The sequence below is a fragment of the Miscanthus floridulus genome, chromosome 5, assembly GCF_019320115.1.
Source record: "Miscanthus floridulus cultivar M001 chromosome 5, ASM1932011v1, whole genome shotgun sequence".
Taxonomy (NCBI): domain Eukaryota; kingdom Viridiplantae; phylum Streptophyta; class Magnoliopsida; order Poales; family Poaceae; genus Miscanthus; species Miscanthus floridulus.
The window spans coordinates 22531735-22551314 of record NC_089584.1 but is presented as its reverse complement, the minus strand read 5'-3'; the positions used below and the strand labels follow the sequence as shown (position 1 = coordinate 22551314).

Below are 19580 nucleotides of genomic sequence, written 5' to 3'. Positions count from 1 at the left end.
ATCCAATGACGGGGGGGCGTCTATTCGATGTTGGCATGCCATAATCTGGCATCTGTAGAGCTTGATTCATGCTAGAAACCTCAATACAGTGACGATGGAGGTTTATGTGGTAGCATGATGTTGATCTGGGAGAGCCAATCCATCTCGCCCACACGGGCAAGAATTTCCTCGCCTAGGTGAGAGCTTGTTGGTAAAACAATATAGGCGAGCATCTACCAAATGGTTAGCCTTGACTAGTGAGGTGACGCCATCGACACACAAGGAATCCAGACACTTCCTTAGTGTTCATGTTTTTTCATTAGTGGTTTCGTGTTGGGGATATGGAGTTTGCGGTGAGCAACTCCTTTAGGAGTAGTGCTAGCAGTGGGAGAAAGGGAGAGCAACACGACGATGAGGTAGCCACTGGCTAGGGCAATGGCAGTTCCTAGCTGTGAGTTTCTTGCATTGCATGATGAGCGTGATGAATGATTACTATTGTGAGCTTTTTTTTACTCTTTCAACATGGATGCCATGGCGGCTTTACCCAAGGATCCCCTCATTGAGATCTTCTCTCGTCTGGACAACACCAAAGACCTCTTCATGTTCGCCGTGACATGCCGATGGCGGCTATGTCGCTTCACCAACCCAGCCTTCCTCCATGAGCTCTGTCGGGGTAAGGCTGAGGGCCACAACGTGTGCCTCCTTGGCTTCTTCTTCTAGGAGACAAGATTCAAGGGCTGCAAGAGGACGTTCAAGTTATGAACAAGAGAGAACACCTCGGTCTCCGTGCCTACCTTCTTCCCAACATCGGGATCGCCGCTTGGCCCCATTGGTCACTCACTCACTTCCTTCTTTTTTGCTACCGCTGATGGAACCTTCAACTACGTTGAGCCCCTCATAGCGTGACACGACATCGTACTGATGAGCCTCATCCCCCGCACATTCTGCGGTGCTCATTGCAGCTTCAACGACACAACCTGGCCATTGCTCGTTGGCCTCTATAATCCTATCACCGGTGAACACCACGTGCTCCCGCCTCTGGACTTCCATAGTGCCATTAATGTCTACTACAGTAGGTTCACCATCATCAGGCAGCCGACAGCAACGACGGAGAGCAGCGATGCAACATGTTCTCATAGCTGCTCGTCGTCAGCCAACAGTCCCAGTGTGATGCGGTGTACCTCCACTCATACTCTGCTAGCACACGCTTCTGGAGCGCGCCTACTAAATGTCTGGACAGACATCGCGTCTCCATGGTGGGTGAGAGATCCATCGTCATTCACCAAGGCGTGGCGCACTGGCTATGCATGGATTACGTGTCTAGGAAGCGTCACGCCCAAGACGACGACCTGTACAAACTCAGCGTGGAGGTTGGCACCATGCGCGTCTCCCTGACAAAACTCCTAATCCATGCTGGAGGCTTACTGGTGTGGCAGAACCGTCTAATCTAACATCTTCCAGGAGTACTTATCTTCCATTAGACACTAAGTACCTAAGAGAGTGTACTAAATCGTGATAACAGGTTGTAAGTCTTTTCCTTTGCAAAAACATTTTATAAAAATTTTGATTAAACTCTACGTCAGCAACGTAAGGAAATCCTCACTGAGCCCACCATGAGGTTTCCACACACAAAAGCCGTCTACCATTCCTTGGTCACCTACAATAGGGGGAAATGAAACCCTAAGTACCCGATTGTACTCAGCAAGACTTACCCGATAGGAGAAAAATAAAAGACTTCAAGGATATTCAAGGCTTATTTGGCTTATGGGTTATTGCATCTGCAGAAGCATTACTAAACATGCGTCCTTATATTAAATTTTATTAGCAGTCATCATTAGTTTATTAACTATCCATTCTATGTAAGCTCCTATGCTATCTTCAAGCAGGTGGTGAGCCATCAGAACTATTTTACCATCTTTCATATTCCAGTTCTTACTATGGTGCTACACCATAGCCAAGTAATACCGTCTGAAAGCATCTAGGCCCCTTGTTGGGTTTCGGTGATTAATGACAATACAAGATTACTATGACTAACATGTGTTTTGTAGAAGCAATTAAGTTAGGTCATGGTAATAGAGATCAATTGGGCAATCAAGGTGGTCATGCCCCTACGATGGAAATCGTTTCAGTTTTCAAAGGATGGACGACAAGGTTAAGGATGACTAGTTCTAAGTGTCGATTGGAGTTGGAGAGACACTTAGAGTAGTTTAGGACTTTGTTTTTCCTTTGGCCGTACTATTAAGGAGGGTATGGATGGGTAGCTTGACCTAGGTGAGTCTAGTGAGTTAGGTGTGGTGCACACTTGTTAAAACTAGCACTAGGTAGCTCCTCAATATGCCTAAGATCCTTTGGAGCAAACTTCATTCACATATGATCAAGAGTTGGAAGTGAATGGAGGGTCAAATGCTGATCAGACACTAGCTCCGGTGCGACCGGACGCTGGCTCTGGTGCGACCGGACACTGGCCGCAGGGTCCGGTCAGTTCATTTGACCAAGGAGATTGCGTCTGGCATGATCGGACGCTAGAGTGGTCAAGTGACCGGACACTGGGGTCCAGCGTCTGGTCGACTCTAGTAAGGTTCCAGAAGAGAAAATCTACGACCGGACGCATCCGGTCAGTACTGACCGGACCCTGGGGGTTCAGCGTCTGGTCGAGTACAGTAAGGTTCCAGTAAGGGTTTAATGTGACCAGACGCATCCAGTCAGTGATGATCGGACGCTGCCAGCATCTGGTCAACACTTAATCACTGGTGTGCGGGTTGAACTGGCCGAAGCGTCCGGTCAACTTGACCAGAGCGTCCGGTCACCCCACAGAAGCTCATAACGGTTCGTTTTTTAGCTAGTGTTATAAATAGAAGCTCCACTCGTGTGTGGAGTCACTTTTTCTCATTCCAACAGCTGAGAAACATGTTTGTGAGTGCCAAGAAGAGCAATGTCCTAGTGAGGTGATTGAGATTTGAGAATCCAAGAGAGTAGCCTCATTAGTGAATCAAGAGTAGCAAAGTGTGCATCCACCGTTCTTATTAGGCTTCGCGTGGTCAAGTGAGAGTTCATGCTTGTTACTCTTGGTGATCGCCATCACCTAGACGGCTTGGTAATGATTGGGAGCTTGGTGATCACCCGGCAGAGCTTGTGGGTGACCCAACTCAAGTTGTGAGCGGTTGTGGATGATTCACCGCGACGGAGTGTCGAAGAATCAACCCGTAGAGAGCACTTGATCCTTGCGTGGATCAAGGGGGAGCTACACCCTTGCGCGGGTGCTCCAACGAGGACTAGTGGGGAGTGGCGACTCTCCGATACCTCGGCAAAACATCACCGCGTTCCTCTCTCTCTATTTACTTTGAGCATTTACTTTGAGCAATTCAATACTTATTTTTACATTTATAGAATTTCCATGCTAGAGTAAGTTTAGAACATAGGTTGCAAGTCCTTTATGTGTTAGATTAATAGAAACACTTTTCTAGGCACAAGGGGTTAATTGGGCTAACCGTAGGATTTAATTATTGCAAGAAAATTTTGAATTAGCCCAATTCACCCCCCCCCCTCTTGGGCATCTTGATCCTTTCAATTGGTATCAGAGCCTCGTGCTCACATTTTTAAGCTTAATCGCTTTGAGCAAGATGTCTCACGGGGATGGACCTCCTCCTATCTTTAAGGGAGATGACTTTTCATATTGGAAAATTTGCATGGAGGCGTACTTAGAAGCTCTAGACGTTGGTATACTTAGAGCCGCCTCACAAGGCTTCCCAAAACCTCGGGATGCTACTAACTTATAAAGTGATGAGGTTAATTATGAAAAGTGGAATGCAAAGGCTCGAAACACCATCTTTAGAGGCCTTTGCAAAGATGTGTTTAACCGCGTAAGAAACCACAAAGACGCCCATACACTATGGTCGGACGTTTGTGCGCTCCATGAGGGAACTAAGAGTGAGCGTGAGGAACGCTATCATCTTGTAATTAAAAAGCTAAATTCATTTGAGATGCTTCCCAAAGAAAGTGCTAATGAGATGTATTCATGTTTGAATGTTCTTATAGAGGAAGTCAATGGGCTTGGACTTACTCAAATGTCACCATCCGACATTGTGAGAAAGATCTTGAGTGTCCTCCCCATTGATAAATATGGGCATATTGTGACCGTGCTACATCAAGGTGATCTTTCCGCCGCTACACCGACACAAATCTTGGGAAAGATCAATGCTCATGAAATATACATGCATATCACGCCATAAGATGGCCCATCCTCTACCAAGAAGAAAGGCAAAGACTTAGCATTCAAAGCTAGCCAAGAGAAGGGCAAGGCAAGACTTGAGTATGAAAGCTCAAGTGAAGATGAAGTTGATGATGAAAGCCTTGCTCTCATGGTGAAGAAGACCACCAAGATGCTAAAGAAGCTCAACAAGAGTGGCATTAAGTTCGATGGCAAGAAGAAGAAGTTCTTCACAAGCTCAAGAAGAAAGCCAATCTCCGAGATGGATTGCTACAATTGTGGAGAACTTGGCCATCTAGCTCATCAATGCACAAAGCCCAAGAAAGACAAGTTCAAGAACAAGAACAAGGGCAAAAAATATGACTCAAGCAATGAAGATGAAGATGAGAAGAAAAAGAACAAGCCATACAAGAAAAGAGATGGCAAGAAGGACTTCCACAAGAAGAAGAAGAAGAGTGGAAAGGCTTACATCATCGGTGATTGGCTCACGGACATTGATTCATCTAGTAGATCATTCGATGATGAAAGTGACAATGAGAAGGTGGTCGCCATTGCTATTGACTTATCATCTTCACCACCACCATCGCTATCATCCTCTACACACCTATGCCTTATGGCCAAGGGTGAACGCAAGGTATCAAATGACGATGATAGTAGTGATGATGAACATGCTAGTGATGATGAATCACCTTCCTATGATGATCTTGTTAAAATACTAAAACAATACACTAAGATCATTAGAAAGGGTAGAGCTAAAAATGAAATGCTAGATGCTAAAAATGATTCACTTTTAGCAAAATGCGATACATTGGAAAATGCTAATGTTGAGCTTAAAGAAACAAATGATGCTATATCATCCAAACTCAAGGAGCTCAAATCTTCTAAGAAAGAGCTTAAAGATAAACATGATAAACTTGAGTGGGTGCACAATAAGCTCATCACTAGCCACAACAAGCTAAAAGATGAATATACAACTCTAAAGATCAATTATGATACTCTTGTTATTGCTTAAGAATTTTTACCAAATGAGTCACATGATGCTACTAACCATGTTGTTAAGATTGATATAGCTACATTATGTGATGATTTAATTGATGAGAGCATTGAGCAAGGATCTAGTGGCAAAGGCAAGAAAGTGGTTGAGTGCAATGACTATGATGAATATGTCAAGCTCAAGAATGCAAATGAAAAGCTCATGAATGATCTTGAAGAGATGAAAAGCCACAACACCATTGGGCTTGAAACTCTTGATCATGATGAAGAGTTGATCCTTGAAAATGAGAAGCTCAAAGAAGAGAACAAGAAGCTCAAACAAGGAAGAGAACAAGAAGCTCAAGATGGAGAAAGAGCATCTCAAGATGGGATTGAGCAAGTTTGCAAGAGGCAAGCATCTCCAAAGTGAGCTACTCATGAACACCATCATGAAGATGGATAGAAGTGGCATTGAATATGTGGCGAGTGTAGAGAAGAAGAAGGCTCAAGTTCAACAACAATAATCAAAGCCAAAGCCAAAGCCAAACAGATGTTTTGAGTATGGACAAGAAGGCCACTTTGCTCATGAGTGCCAAACTCCACTACCACAACCCTTGCCCAAGCATGCTAGACCCTTTACCTTCAATGCTCACAACATGCTTAGAAAAGATTCTAGTGGAAAGATGAAAGTCATATTCTTAGGACCCCCTAACAAGAATAGGCCTAAGAAGATTTGGGTGGCTAAGTCACTTGTTGAGAAGGTGAAGCGCCCTCAACAAGTTTGGGTTCCTAAAGCTTGAATCGCTTGTGTGTAGGTGAACTACAAGACCGGTGAAAGTCATTGGGTTATTGAGAGTGGTTGCACTCAACATATGACCGGTGATCCTCGTATGTTCACCTCACTAGATGAAGAGGTAGATGGACAAGAGAGAATAACATTTGGAGATAACTCAAAGGGCAAGGTTAAAGGATTGGGCAAAGTGGCAATATCAAATGATCATTCCATCTCCAATGTGCTATATGTTGCTTCATTGAGCTTCAACTTGCTATCCGTTGGACAATTGTATGATCTTGGCTTCCAATGCTTGTTCACCGAGAAGGAGGTTGTATCCAAGATAGATGATAATCAAGTGATATTCAATGGATTTAGATACAACAACTTATATCTAGTGGACTTCACCTCCGAAGATGCAAATTTGAAGACTTATCTATTCACCAAAACAACACTAGGGTGGCTATGGCATAGAAGACTTGCTCATGTTGGGATGAGCTCACTCAAGAAGCTTATGAAGAATGATTTGGTGAGAGGGTTGAAGGATGTGAAGTTTGAAAAGGATAAGCTTTGTAGTGCATGTCAAGCCAGCAAGCAAGTTGCAAATATTCATTCAACCAAAGCTTTCATGTCAACCACAAGAGTGCTAGAACTCCTTTACATGGATTTATTTGGACCAACAACATACAAGAGTTTGGGAGGAAATCTTTATTGTCTTGTGATTGTTGATAACTACTTAAGGTATACATGGGTATTCTTTCTTCATGACAAATTCGAAGTTGCATCTTGCTTCAAAAAGTTTGCCAAGAGAGCTCAAAATGAATTTGAAGTGAAGCTCAAAAAGATTAGAAGTGACAATGGGAAAGAATTTGACAACACAAACATTGAAGCCTATTGTGATGAAGTTGGAATCAAACATGAAGTCTCCGCAACTTATACTCCTCAACAAAATGGTGTAGTTGAGAGGAAGAACTGAACATTGATCACTCTTGCAAGAACAATGCTTGATGAGTACAACACCCCCAAAGCTCTATGGGTGGAAGCAATCAACACCGCATGCTATGCATCCAACCGCCTATTCCTTCAAAAGTTCCTTGGCAAGACACCTTATGAGTTGCTCAATGGAAAGAAGCCGGATGTCTCCTTCTTTAGGGTGTTTGGTTGCAAATGCTACATCTACAAAAAGAGACAACACCTAGGAAAGTTCCAAAGATGTTGTGATATTGGTTTTCTTGTTGGTTACTCATCAAAATCCAAAGCATATAGAGTATTTAATCATGCCACCGGCTTGGTTGAAGAAACATATAATGTGAAATTTGATGAATCTAACGGCTCCCAAGGAGCACATGAGAATCTTGATGATGTAGGTGATGAACCATTGAGGGAGGCTATGAATAATATTCTGGTGGGAGACATCAAGCCAAAAGATGATGAAGATGATGTACAAGTCATTGATCAACCTTCTTCATCAAGTGTGCCACAAGATGGTGAAAAAGATGGGAGAGTAGAAAATGAAGATACTCATATCTCCCAAGAGCAAATGGTGGTACAAGCACAAGATGTTGATGCTCCACAACCACCTCCTCAAGTGGTCAATAGAAGAAATACACCTCTCCTACAAGATCATCCACAAGATCTCATCATAGGGAGTCCATCAAAGGGTGTAATGACTCGATCTCAAAAACTTACTTCTTTTATTGCTCATCACTCTTTTATCTCTTGCTATGAGCCTACCAAGGTAGAAGAAGCTCTTAAAGATCTGGATTGGATCAATGCCATGCATGAAGAGTTGAACAACTTCACTCGCAATGAAGTTTGGACTCTTAAAGAGTGACCAAAAGGTGCAAGAGTCATTGGAACAAAGTGGGTGTTCCGCAACAAGCAAGATGATCAAGGTGTTGTTGTGAGGAACAAGGCAAGACTAGTTGCAAAGGGGTTCTCCCAAGTTGAAGGTTTGGATTTTGAAGAGACCTTTGCACCGGTTGCAAGATTAGAAGCCATCCGTATCCTACTTGCATATGCATCACATCATGAAATGAAACTATATCAAATGGATGTGAAAAGTGTTTTTTTAAATGGCTTTATTAATGAACTAGTCTATGTTGATCAACCTCCTGGGTTTAAAGACCCTAGATATCCTAATCATGTTTATAGGTTGTCCAAGGCACTATATAGGCTTAAGCAAGCCCCAAGAGCTTGGTATGAGCGCCTTCGGGACTTCCTCATTGAGAAGGGCTTCACCATTGAGAAGGTCGACACCACACTATTCACCAAGAAGCTTGATGGACATATCTTCATTTGTCAAGTATATGTTGATGATATCATGTTTGGATCATCAAATGAAGACTCATGCAAAGAATTTGGTGAATTGATGTCAAAGGAGTTTGAGATGTCAATGATTGGTGAGCTTACATTCTTTCTTAGTTTTCAAGTCAAGCAAATAAAAGAAGGCATCTTCATCTCTCAAGAAAAATACACAAAAGATCTTCTCAAGAGATTCAAGATGGATGAATGTAAGCCAATCAAGACACCAATGCCTATAAATGGACATCTCGACCTAGATGAGGGAGGTAACCCGGTTGATCAAACTCTCTACCGTTCCATGATTGGTAGCTTGTTATATTTAACCGCATCAAGGCTCGACATCATGTTTAGTGTGTGTATATGTGCTAGATTTTAAGCTAATCCTAAGGAAACACATTTAATTGCCGTAAAAAGAATCCTTAGGTATCTTAAGCACACACCAAGCATTGGCCTATGGTATCCCAAAGGAGCTATATTTGAATTAGTTGGCTATTCCGATTCGGATTATGCCGGTTGCAAAGTTGATAGAAAAAGCACATCCAGATGGTGCCATTTGCTTGGTAGATCACTTGTGTCTTGGTCCTCCAAGAAACAAAATAGTGTGGCTTTGTCCACCACCGAAGCGGAATATATTGCCGCGGGTGCTTGTTGTGCACAAATATTATACATGAAACAAACTTTGCTAGACTATGGTGTAGTTCTAGAAAAGGTTCCTCTTTTGTGCGACAATGAAAGTGCGGTAAAACTTGCAAACAATCCGGTTCAACACTCTCGCACCAAGCACATAGATATCCGCCATCACTTTCTAAGAGATCATGTTGCTAAAAATGATATATCACTAGAAGGTGTAAGAACCGAAGATCAATTAGTGGATATCTTCACTAAACCGCTAGATGAGGCTACATTTGGTAGATTGCGGAATGAGCTCAATGTACTTGATTTTAGTAACTTCACTAAAAGATGAGCTTGTGTTGTCCCTTGCATTCATTGTAATATACAACATGTTTAATGCTTTATATATAGGGCTTGTCTAACATGGTTAAGATAACCGTTGAAAAGCGTGTGAAGAAGCTTAACCTTGGATCAAACCTGACAAGCAACTAGATTTACTTACAAGTATCGCATATGCATGAATGTTGTTTTGTCGTTTTGTTCCATTTGTCCTCTTATCGCCTATTTTCTTAAAAAGAATTATAGCCTAAGGCAAAATATTTTGAAAAATATGAGGGTTTAAGAGAGGTCACTCACATCAGTCCCAATTGGTGTTCGAGTTGGGACTTGATTGGGAACAGGCAGTGTGGAGAAACATTGAAAATTTGCTGGAAATGAGTGACCGGACGCTGCATCGGACCCTGCTATCCAGCGTCCGGTCAGTTCACAGGAGGTGAACTCGCTGCGAAGGAGTGACCAAACTCTGTCTGTCAGCGTCCGGTCAGAAGACGTCTCAGCGTCCGGTCGTGTGTGAAGAAGACGAAGGCTAAGTTGACCGAACTCTGGCTACGTCCGGTCGGTGTCCACCGGACGCGTCCGATCATGATTCCAGAGGCATTGGACCTCTCTAGAATCGACCGGACACTGGGTGGTAGTGTCCGATCGCTACCACCAGAGCGTCCAGTCAGTAGATCTTGTGCGGTTTTAGAACTCTTTCTTCGATTCCTTTTTCTGATCCGCTGGGGGCCACTATATATTGTCGCGTGCTCTTGACCTAACATATCCGCCGTCATCACCGTACGCCCGTGCCCCAAGCCGAACGCCGTCATGCTCGCCCCTACCCTAACCGCCAGCCCGCGCGCACGCCGCCGCCAGCCCACGCGCACGCCGCCGCCTGCTCCCGCGTCGATAGTGCCTCCCAATGTCGTGCCATACCCTAGCCTCCACAAGCCTCACTAGCGCCGCCCTCCACCAAGCCAAGCTCCACCACAGCAGCATTGCCATTGCACTTGCCCCAATCGCTGAGCTCGTGTCCTTCATCCTCTCAGCCGTCGATTCACCACTTGCGTCGCCAATCTTTGTCGAGTCGAGTCGGTGGTTTCCTGCGGATCGCTTTTCTTTTCTCCTCGGATCATCGGTTCGTCAGGTAGCATGCCCATGTTTCAATCTCGTACCTAAATTGCTTGCTTCCTATGATTTTGCATCTATTAGACATATCGTATTTATTTGTATATCTTTCTATTCCATCGTGCAGTGAGTCGGTGCCGTTGAGATCGTGTGGCAATTGTCAGTCAACTCAGAGCCAAGCTCATGAGTATAGATCGAGGCCAAGCCTCAAAAGTGTTAGTGGACAGTTGATCTTATCAGCGGCAGTGGTTCTAGTCAGATCAGATGGCTCGCACCAAGAATGTTGGTGGTGGTCTAGGAGATGAGGATCGGAGGCCCCCGCCTTGCCAGCCTGCAGGACCTAAAGGCAAGGCGATGAATAAGACTGCATCAAAGAAGCACAAGTACCCTGATGTAGAGACGGCGAGAGCAGCAGCAGTTGCAGAGGCCATAGAGCGTGCCGAGAGAGGAGGAGCCCACAGTGGAGTTGTCATTGCAGATCATCTGTCACCAGAGGCGCAGGGCAGACTTCAGCATATTGAGCATCTTCATGGTAGTCCACCTAGGACTATCATGATGGCAGGATGATGTCTTCCCATCGTGGATCCTCAGCCTCAAGGGGAGTCACAGCAGGAGTCACAGCAGCAGCCCCCACCAGTAGAGCCTCAGCCAGATCAGGACACAGGAGGGATAGCCGTCATAGCAGCCTTAGGAGGGTGAGGAGGGCCAGCAGGCCAAGGAGGCCAAGGAGGCCAAGGAGACCAAGTAGGCACCCTAGCCACAGCTACGCCGCTTTAGTCATTCCCATGTTCTAGTCTCACCGAGGCCACCGACATAGCGGAGAGGATCACGTCCACTGCCTAGACCACAGGGTCCACCTCTAGTGACCCACCTTGACTTGAGGGCCACCATGGCCAAGCAAGTTTAGCAGCTAAGGTTTGTAGAGTTCGAGGTATGGTTTCCACCCAGGAGGGATGAGAGAGCATCTGAGGAATTCTACACACCGCTCTAGGAAGATTTGTACAATGCATATCTGAATAGTGGAGCAGTTTACAGATCTCAGCGAGTATGCAGCATTGAGGCTATAGTCACAGTAGCAGGAGAGCACATTTGCCCCTACCTTGCATATCTGCTGGGGCTGACAGATCTGATTGGCCGGACAGGATTGTATGTACCATCTTGGGTTCGGCAGTTCTATGCATCGCTCTACATTGACCCGCATCATAACTTTATACACTTTGCATTCAGAGGCAGAGACTATAGGATGATGAGTCAGAGGGCTAGGGAGATACTGAGGTTACAGGAGCAGCCTGTCAGGTTACATGAGGTATGTTATAGACAGCAAGAGCCTCTCAGGCGCCCTCATGGTGGTATGGTGCCCCCTATAGATCTTGTGCGCCATTGCTTCAAGGAGCCCTTTGGTGAGGGGTCGAGGAGGAACCCTAACGACCTTACTCCTACAGCTAGAGTGCTAGAGGCTATCATAAGGAGGACACTACTTCCTAGGATGGGATACAGAGAGGGTTTGACTCGCCTCTAGCTTTGGCTCCTCAACGCCCTGATGCAGCAGCCAGTGTTTGATATTTGGGACCTCCTTCTATCAGAGATGGAGGATACTATAGCTGAGGACTTCAAGGGTCATAGGCAGCTTCCATATGCACATTGGATCACATTCCTTATTCTCAAGGCTGTGCAAGTTAGGTCACTAGAGATGGTTGCAGAGTATAGAGGTGCCACCACCGAGTTTCCTACCTATAACATGGCACAGAGGATCAGGCATAGCACGTCACAGGCACCCAGTCAGCCTCGACATCGTCCAAATATACCAGAGTCTGTAGCTCAGTAGGACGAGATTATTAGGAACATAGCAGCTACTGAGGAGGAGCAGCTTGAGGCTCAGGAGGAGAGGAGCGAGTCTAGTGACAGTTCGGATGACGACTACCTACCTATTCCTCATATGCCTCCACGCAGACATGATGTAGAGGCTGGCAGTTTCAGCCCAGCTCCACCTGCACTACAGATGGACCCTGCTTTGATTGTTATCCTTGAGCGGATGCAGCAGGATCAGGCTAGACAGGCTCAAGAGACCGCTGCCAACTTTGCACAGTTTCAGGCTCGTTAGGACGAGTTATAGCGCCAGCAGCAGGTCCTCTAGCAGCAGCAGCAGTAGATGCATCAGCAGCAGTTACTCATGCAGCAACAGCTTTTGGGATTCATGCAGCATGTAGTGACAGCCATTGGGGCCCCACAGCCACAGCTTTCGCCCTAGATTGGTCAGTCTACTACCACTATGATGACTCTAGCAGTACAACCCAGTGGGTTTCAAAGTCAGGGATAGCCTCCAGCTCTGTTTGCTTCACCGACTGTACATGTGTCCTAGTGGTTATTCTCGCCAGTGGTAGCCCCGCATTTCACACCATTACAGACGGGCTTCACACCGGATCAGTCACCCTCGCTATTTGTGCCTGATACATCAGTCTCCAGGAGTCTTGGAGCATCTTTTAGCGAGTTGACAGGGATGCCTACACCACCACATATGCATGCCGCTGGCCCTTCTACAGCAGCTCCTATCATCGTGACTACTCAGAGGCTTCCTTCTTCTGTCGCATCTTTAGATCCTACGACAGATGTACCAGCAGCATCATAGGTTGTACCTACCCTAGCTCAGACCCAGACCGCTTCAGCAATGCTTCCAGCCACAGAGGGTCAGTTGGTACAGAGCTCAGGGTCAGATGATGATGGCGCCCAGTTCTAGCTTGCTCCTCGTACCTCAGCGCCTGGCTCATCCGCTGCAGCCCCGCCGACCGACCCTTAGGTTTTGGTGTTTGACACCAAAGGGGGAGAGGGTTCGAGTATGTAGACTTAGGGGGAGCGACTTTTAGGGGGAGCCTAGTTTGCTATTAGTCTATTATATATATTTGGAGTTTTATTTGTGTGATACACTATTACTATTATGCATTTGTGTGTTTACTTTCATGCATACTATTATATCTATGTGATAGTGATATCTACGTGATTGTGATATATGACATGTGTACTCTCTACTTTGAATTCCTTTATATGTCATATCACTTGTGTTATGCTCATTTGCCTTTGCTTTCGCGTTTATACTCCGATGCAAATGAGCTTTATTACTTGTACTCATGCTTATTTCATATTCTTTGAGTACATTGTGTTGGCTTAGGTCATATAAGCTTGCCTAACTATTTTGTTCTTATTGACAAAAGCTTATATGAACCAAGCATGTCAAAAACCTCACTATTTCACATACTCGAGGTAGTATTGTCATCAATCACCAAAAAGGGGGAGATTGAAAACATCTAGGCACCTTGTTGGGTTTCGATGATTAATGACAATATAAGATTACTATGACTAACGTGTGTTTTGCAGAAGCAATTAAGTTAGGTCATGGTAATGGAGATCAATTGAGCAATCAAGGTGATCATGCCCCTACGTTGGAAATCGTTTCGGTTTTCAAAGGATGGACGACAAGGTTAAGGATGACTAGTTCTAAGTGTTAATTGGAGTTGGAGAGACACTTAGAGTAGTTTAGGACTTTGTTTTTCCTTTAGCCGTACTATTAAGGGGGGTATGGATGGGTAGCTTGACCTAGGTGAGTCTAGTGAGTTAGGTGTGGTGCACACTTGTTAAAACTAGCACTAGGTAGCTCCTCAATATGCCTAAGATCCTTTAGAGCAAACTTCATTCACATATGATCGAGAGTTGGAAGTGAATGGAGGGTCAAATGCTGACCGGACACTGGCTCCGGTGTGACCGGACGCTAGCCGCAGGGTCCGGTCAGTTCATTTGACCAAGGAGATTGCGTCTGACACGACCGGACGCTGGAGTGGTCAAGTGACTGGACACTGAGGTCTAGCATCTGGTCGACTCTAGTAAGGTTCCAGAAGAGAAAATCTGCGACCGGACATGTCTGGTCAGTACTGACCGGACCCTAGGGGTTCAGCGTCCGGTCGAGTACAGTAAGGTTCCAGTGAGGGTTTAATGCGATCGGACATGTCCGGTCAGTGATGATTAGACGCTGCCAGCGTCCGATCAACACTTAATCACTGGTGTGTGGGTTGAAATGACCGGAGCATCCGGTCAACTTGACTAGAGCGTCCGGTCACCCTGTAGAAGCTCATAACGGTTCATTTTCAGCCAGTGTTATAAATGGAAGCTCCACTCATGTGTGGAGTCACTTTTGCTCATTTCAACAGCTGAGAAACATGTTTGTGAGTGCCAAGAAGAGCAAGGTCCTAGTGAGGTGATTGAGATTTGAGAATCCAAGAGAGTAGCCTCATTAGTGAATCAAAAGTAGCAAAGTGTGCATCCACCGTTCTCATTAGGCTTTGCGTGGTCAAGTGAGAGTTCGTGCTTGTTACTCTTGGTGATTGTCATCACCTAGATGGCTTGGTGGTGATTGGGAGCTTGGTGATCACCCGACAGAGCTTGTGGGTGACCTAACTCAAGTTGTGGGCGGTTGTGGGTGATTCACCGCGACAGAGTGTCGAAGAATCAACCCGTAGAGAGCACTTGATCCTTGTGCGGATCAAGGGGGAGCTACACCCTTACGCGGGTGCTCCAACGAGGACTAGTGGGGAGTGGTGACTCTCCGATACCTCGGCAAAACATCGCCGCGTTCCTCTCTCTCTCTATTTACTTTGAGCATTTACTTTGAGCAATTCAATACTTATTTTTACATTCATAGAATTGCCATGCTAGTGTAAGTTTGGAACATAGGTTGCAAGTCCTTTGTGTGTTAGATTAATAGAAACACTTTTCTAGGCACAAGGGGTTAATTGGGCTAACCGTAGGATTTAATTATTACAAGAAAATTTTGAATTAGCCCAATTCACCCCCCCCCCTCTTGGGCATCTTGATCCTTTCAACCGTCTCACAGAAATGGTGGTTCGTGAACCAATATATCCTAGCTGGGTACCCCAAAATACACGCCCCGTTTGTACCCCAGGCACAAACAAGACCAACCCATTCAACTCCAATCGCGGGGTCCAGGTCCCTGTCCAAACTTGGACTTCAAGCCTCCACACTTGAGACCTGGTCGCAGTATGGTGCTTAGACCTTCACCTTTCCCCACCTCCAATCAGTCAGTCCGAAAAGAGCTAGAACCCATGACAAGAGCGTAACGAGTCTTTCCGCTCCCATAAGCAAATATATGCTTAGGATAATAAGTTTGTGACCTAACTACCATCCACAGCAACGAATGGTCCTCAATCGACATAGGCAAAACAAATGCAATCCAAGCCTCGCTCGAATGGCTAACCAAGTCCAGATCCAAAGTACCATTATGTCCGGTCTCCAATTATCCTCCATATATATTCCATGTGATAGTAATATAATAACAACAATAATATCTTTCCTATCTCTCGCGAGTGACAGGTAATCACTTGACTTCTACCAGATCCTATAGCAGAGCAATCTACACGATCCTGGTATACTAGTAGGACTCATAGGATAAGGATATATAAATGCAAGTAGTTTTATTCAACTCCTTAAATCTTAATGCACAAGCATAAAGTAAAGTACAGAATAATAGGGGTTATGCACCGGGGGTTGCCTGAGTAAGATATAACCAAAAGTTAGCATTCTATCATGGTGACACGATCATCAAGGCACGATCCTTTCCGCTACTCTGATTATCTCCACGATCCATCGTTGTTCCTATTATGATATACGTGGATGCAGCTCAGAGATGTAAATAATCAACGGCAACTGAAACTCTTAGAAATACGATTACGCCTCGCAAGCTAACGAGATAGCTCTAATAACTAACGTGCTAGGCTACGTATGCATGTTATCGAATAAGGCATTGTTTCCTAAAAAAATGTTCTAGTTTTAAAATCCCAAGGTGTTTCGGCATTTTATTGATTAAATATATATTTTCGAGCTAGGGCTCATTTAGCTACCTTAACAAACTAATTATTATGGAGCTACAAACATTACAGTGAATACCTAATAATGTTAGTAATTTACTGTGAAAGTTTTAGAGCCAACACTATCACCAATTTATCACAACAATTCCTACAAGTTTATATCTTACAATATTAAGCATCTCAAATTAATTAGATAATTCCTGAAAATATTATAAAACTATGTGAATAAAATATACCAGCAGATAGATCATAATTTTAGGAACCTAACAAAATTAGTTTTACAATTTTTTGCCAACTACACAAATTTATATTGAATTTATAAGTTTGCTTCGAAACTAAATTAGGACTTGCTTAAGAAAAAGGGAAAAAACCAGTGACGGCTAATTCGGCCTAGTAGCCCAGCGCGGGCGTGGGCGCGTGTGTGTCGCAACGGCCCAACGTGGCCCAAGGTCGGGGAGCCCGCTCGCGATGACGGTTTTACAGAGAAGCCCCCGAGCTTCGAGATAATAGTACGACTACCATGTGTATTGTTCCTATCGGCAGTGGCTTTGCGACCAAGCCCTCAGTTGTTTTTGTCCTCACCACGGGCAGGTCCCTGGAATAACCGCGTGCGATGGCGCGGCTCTAGCCAGCACAGCATGGCCACACCAGCCTACCGAGGGCCATATCGGCGCCTCCCTCAGGCCTACTTGGACCCACGAGCCAACGCACAATTGTGAGAGGCAGCAAAAAGTCCAACGGTGTGCTACTCAACCCTAGCCTCGACGATGGTGGATCCATACGGCGGCGCGAGCGTCCGGTGAGCCTATGCCCTCACAGAAAGGTAGAGATGGCGGAGAAACATCAGTAGCTCACCGTGGTGTACGCTATAGTGATGGTTGAAGCAAGGAAAAGCTGAGATGGTCTATCCACGTGCACCCGGGCACGGCGGTGACTCCCTGAGCCGGACACCGACACGTCACCACATCGCCGACGAGTTCCCTGGCCAAAATAGTGCGAGCACCAGATAGAGGGAGTCAAGGCGAGTTCGAGGATACGAGCAATTGAACCGCTACCAACCCATATGGGCTTTACCCCCAACCCTCTGGTCATGGCGGCGCACATGACCGACGGTGAGGAGAAACCAAAATTTACCACTGACAAACCAAGGCTGGGCTCGATGAGAATGCGACACCTAGCTAACTTGCTAAGCTACCCACCAGTGCAAGAAATTGGACTGAGAGGGCTTGAGTCGGTGATTAAGAAGGGGAGAGGAGAGCGGCGCACTGCCACCGCCACGTCGCAAGGAGTGGCCCCGGTGGAGGTGACCCGGCCAAGACCCGACATGGCAGCACGAGGACACAACCTCACGAGCGAGGGCAAGGGTCGCGTGGTTAATGCTCAGGTGGAGCCTTTGGGGTGCCTGTGCGGCCATGTGTACGCGGCAGCGCGGCGTCGCGATGCGGCAGGAGACGGCACGAGCAGGAGTAGGGTAGGTGAGGTAAGTGGCTGTGAACGCGCACTACAGGAAGAGGCAAGGTGATAGGGAAGACAGAGTGCAGTCCTGTGTGGTGACTTGGCAGTACGTGCACACGGTGCGGGGCGGTGGCGGCCAAGCCTGGCCTAGCGCACAGGCGACCAACCACCAGGGCTGGCCCGTGGGACTCGGCCACGGCGAGGCGAAGGCGTTGCGCGGCACCAAGCGACACGCGACAATGGCCCACGGACTGACCAGCAGCAGCCACCCGGCCATGGCCCGAGCTTGTCACCGGCAGCGCACACGCGCGCGTGGTGACCGCGGCCTCAGGTCAAGAAACTAGGAACGATGCCACGCACGCTTTTTAAAACGGGCCAAAAACTGCTCACTGATTCGACGAAGGCTCGACCAATTCTATGAACCTAAGGTCAACACTATCAACTAGCTAGCGAAGCAATCGTCATGACCAAGGAGCAACCAGAGAGGGGATAGAGAGGTGCCAACATGAGTTCGTCATGCTAAACGCTGGTTCGCAAACCGAGCACCAAATCATGGTTCACAGCGCGTTCTAAGAAGGTTTGGGCAAATTTAGAGCGGACAACGTGACATCCAACACAACTTCGACCTATGCCATGCTCAAGTACTCACTTTGATGCAATCAACAATACCAAAACATGTAGCTATTATTTAAATATTTTTGTTAGAAATTAAATATCAAAATAGCATTGTCTTACTACTTTTCCCATACTTAGAAAAGTTAAGGATTTCAGTTGGGCTAAGTAGCCATTAACTCTTTTGTCGCAATTTTTAATAGGTCTAAACCTTGTTAACTGCTACCAATAAGTATTTCATGCAATAGTCCATACCTTATACTAACACATAGGAGCAAAATATTTAAGCACCATTTAACTATTTGCTCAATATAATTCGTCAAAAATGGTATTTTAAACAATAGTTCAAGTGTTTGCCGACTTAACGAAAAGAGCTTATCTTAACGTCAAATTTGAGTTTTGAGCTCCAAGAGCACTAGTTAACACCATTTATTTTGATTTTTCCCAACCACCAAAGTGAGTCACATAAAATTTATTTATCGTTTCACGTGCATTATAAATTTTTAAAACTTGAAAACTTGTTTGACTAATTTCTCTCAGACCTAAATCTTGGTGCTAAACAAGCTCATACCACCAGGGTGTTACAACGGGTCCTCTGCGTCAGCATGGACAACAAGCTCTCCGTCGCTTGTATCTACATCGTGCACGTGACTGTCTGGGCGCAGCAAGAAGACGATGGAGAGTAAGGTGATGACGGCACCCCTACGTTGTGGCGCCGCACTATCATCAGAATTCCAGCGGCGTTGCCAGAGCCACACGATCGCCCGCTATGGCAGTGCCAGTATGGCACGAGGTGGTATCACTTCGGCAAGGGATCGTTGCTCTTGGTGTGTGGGAGCAACGCCGTCCTTGTCCTCGACCTCAAGGAGAAGGTGATGGAAAAGGTTACGGATCGCTTGTTGCCCCAGGGTGACAATCAGGGTCAGGTGTTTGTGCCGTACGATATGGGCTTGGTGGACTTCTTTGGGTGTCGCCATCCTGCTTTCCTATTGGATTATTTGGAAGCACAGGGATGACATCGTCGTGTTCGGTAAGCTGAAATGTTCATTTGTTTAATGAAAATTGTACAAGCCGATGCCTTGCAAGTGGCTGCACTGTGTTGTCTGCACATGTAATGATTGTAATTGTAGGGGCATGCAGGTCATTTGGTGGTGGCCTTGGTACTCCCCCAAAAGTCTAAAATGTCCTTTATATTGGGACAGGGAGTACCTACCTTTGAACCTCGGCTACTCTCTTGGCAGCAAAGGAAGCTGCAGCTGCCACCTGCCATACATGTTGTGACGGGTTCTAGTCTACTCTCTTGTTTCCCTATATGTTCTAGTCATCGATGTATGGTCGTGGATCCTTTGTT

General features: G+C 45.8%; 1 pseudogene; it reads left to right on the top strand.

Annotated features, from left to right (window-relative positions):
• Positions 1-501: 501 nt before the first annotated feature.
• Positions 502-19245, top strand: LOC136454401 (uncharacterized; annotated as a pseudogene).
• The last annotated feature ends 335 nt before the right edge of the window (positions 19246-19580 follow it).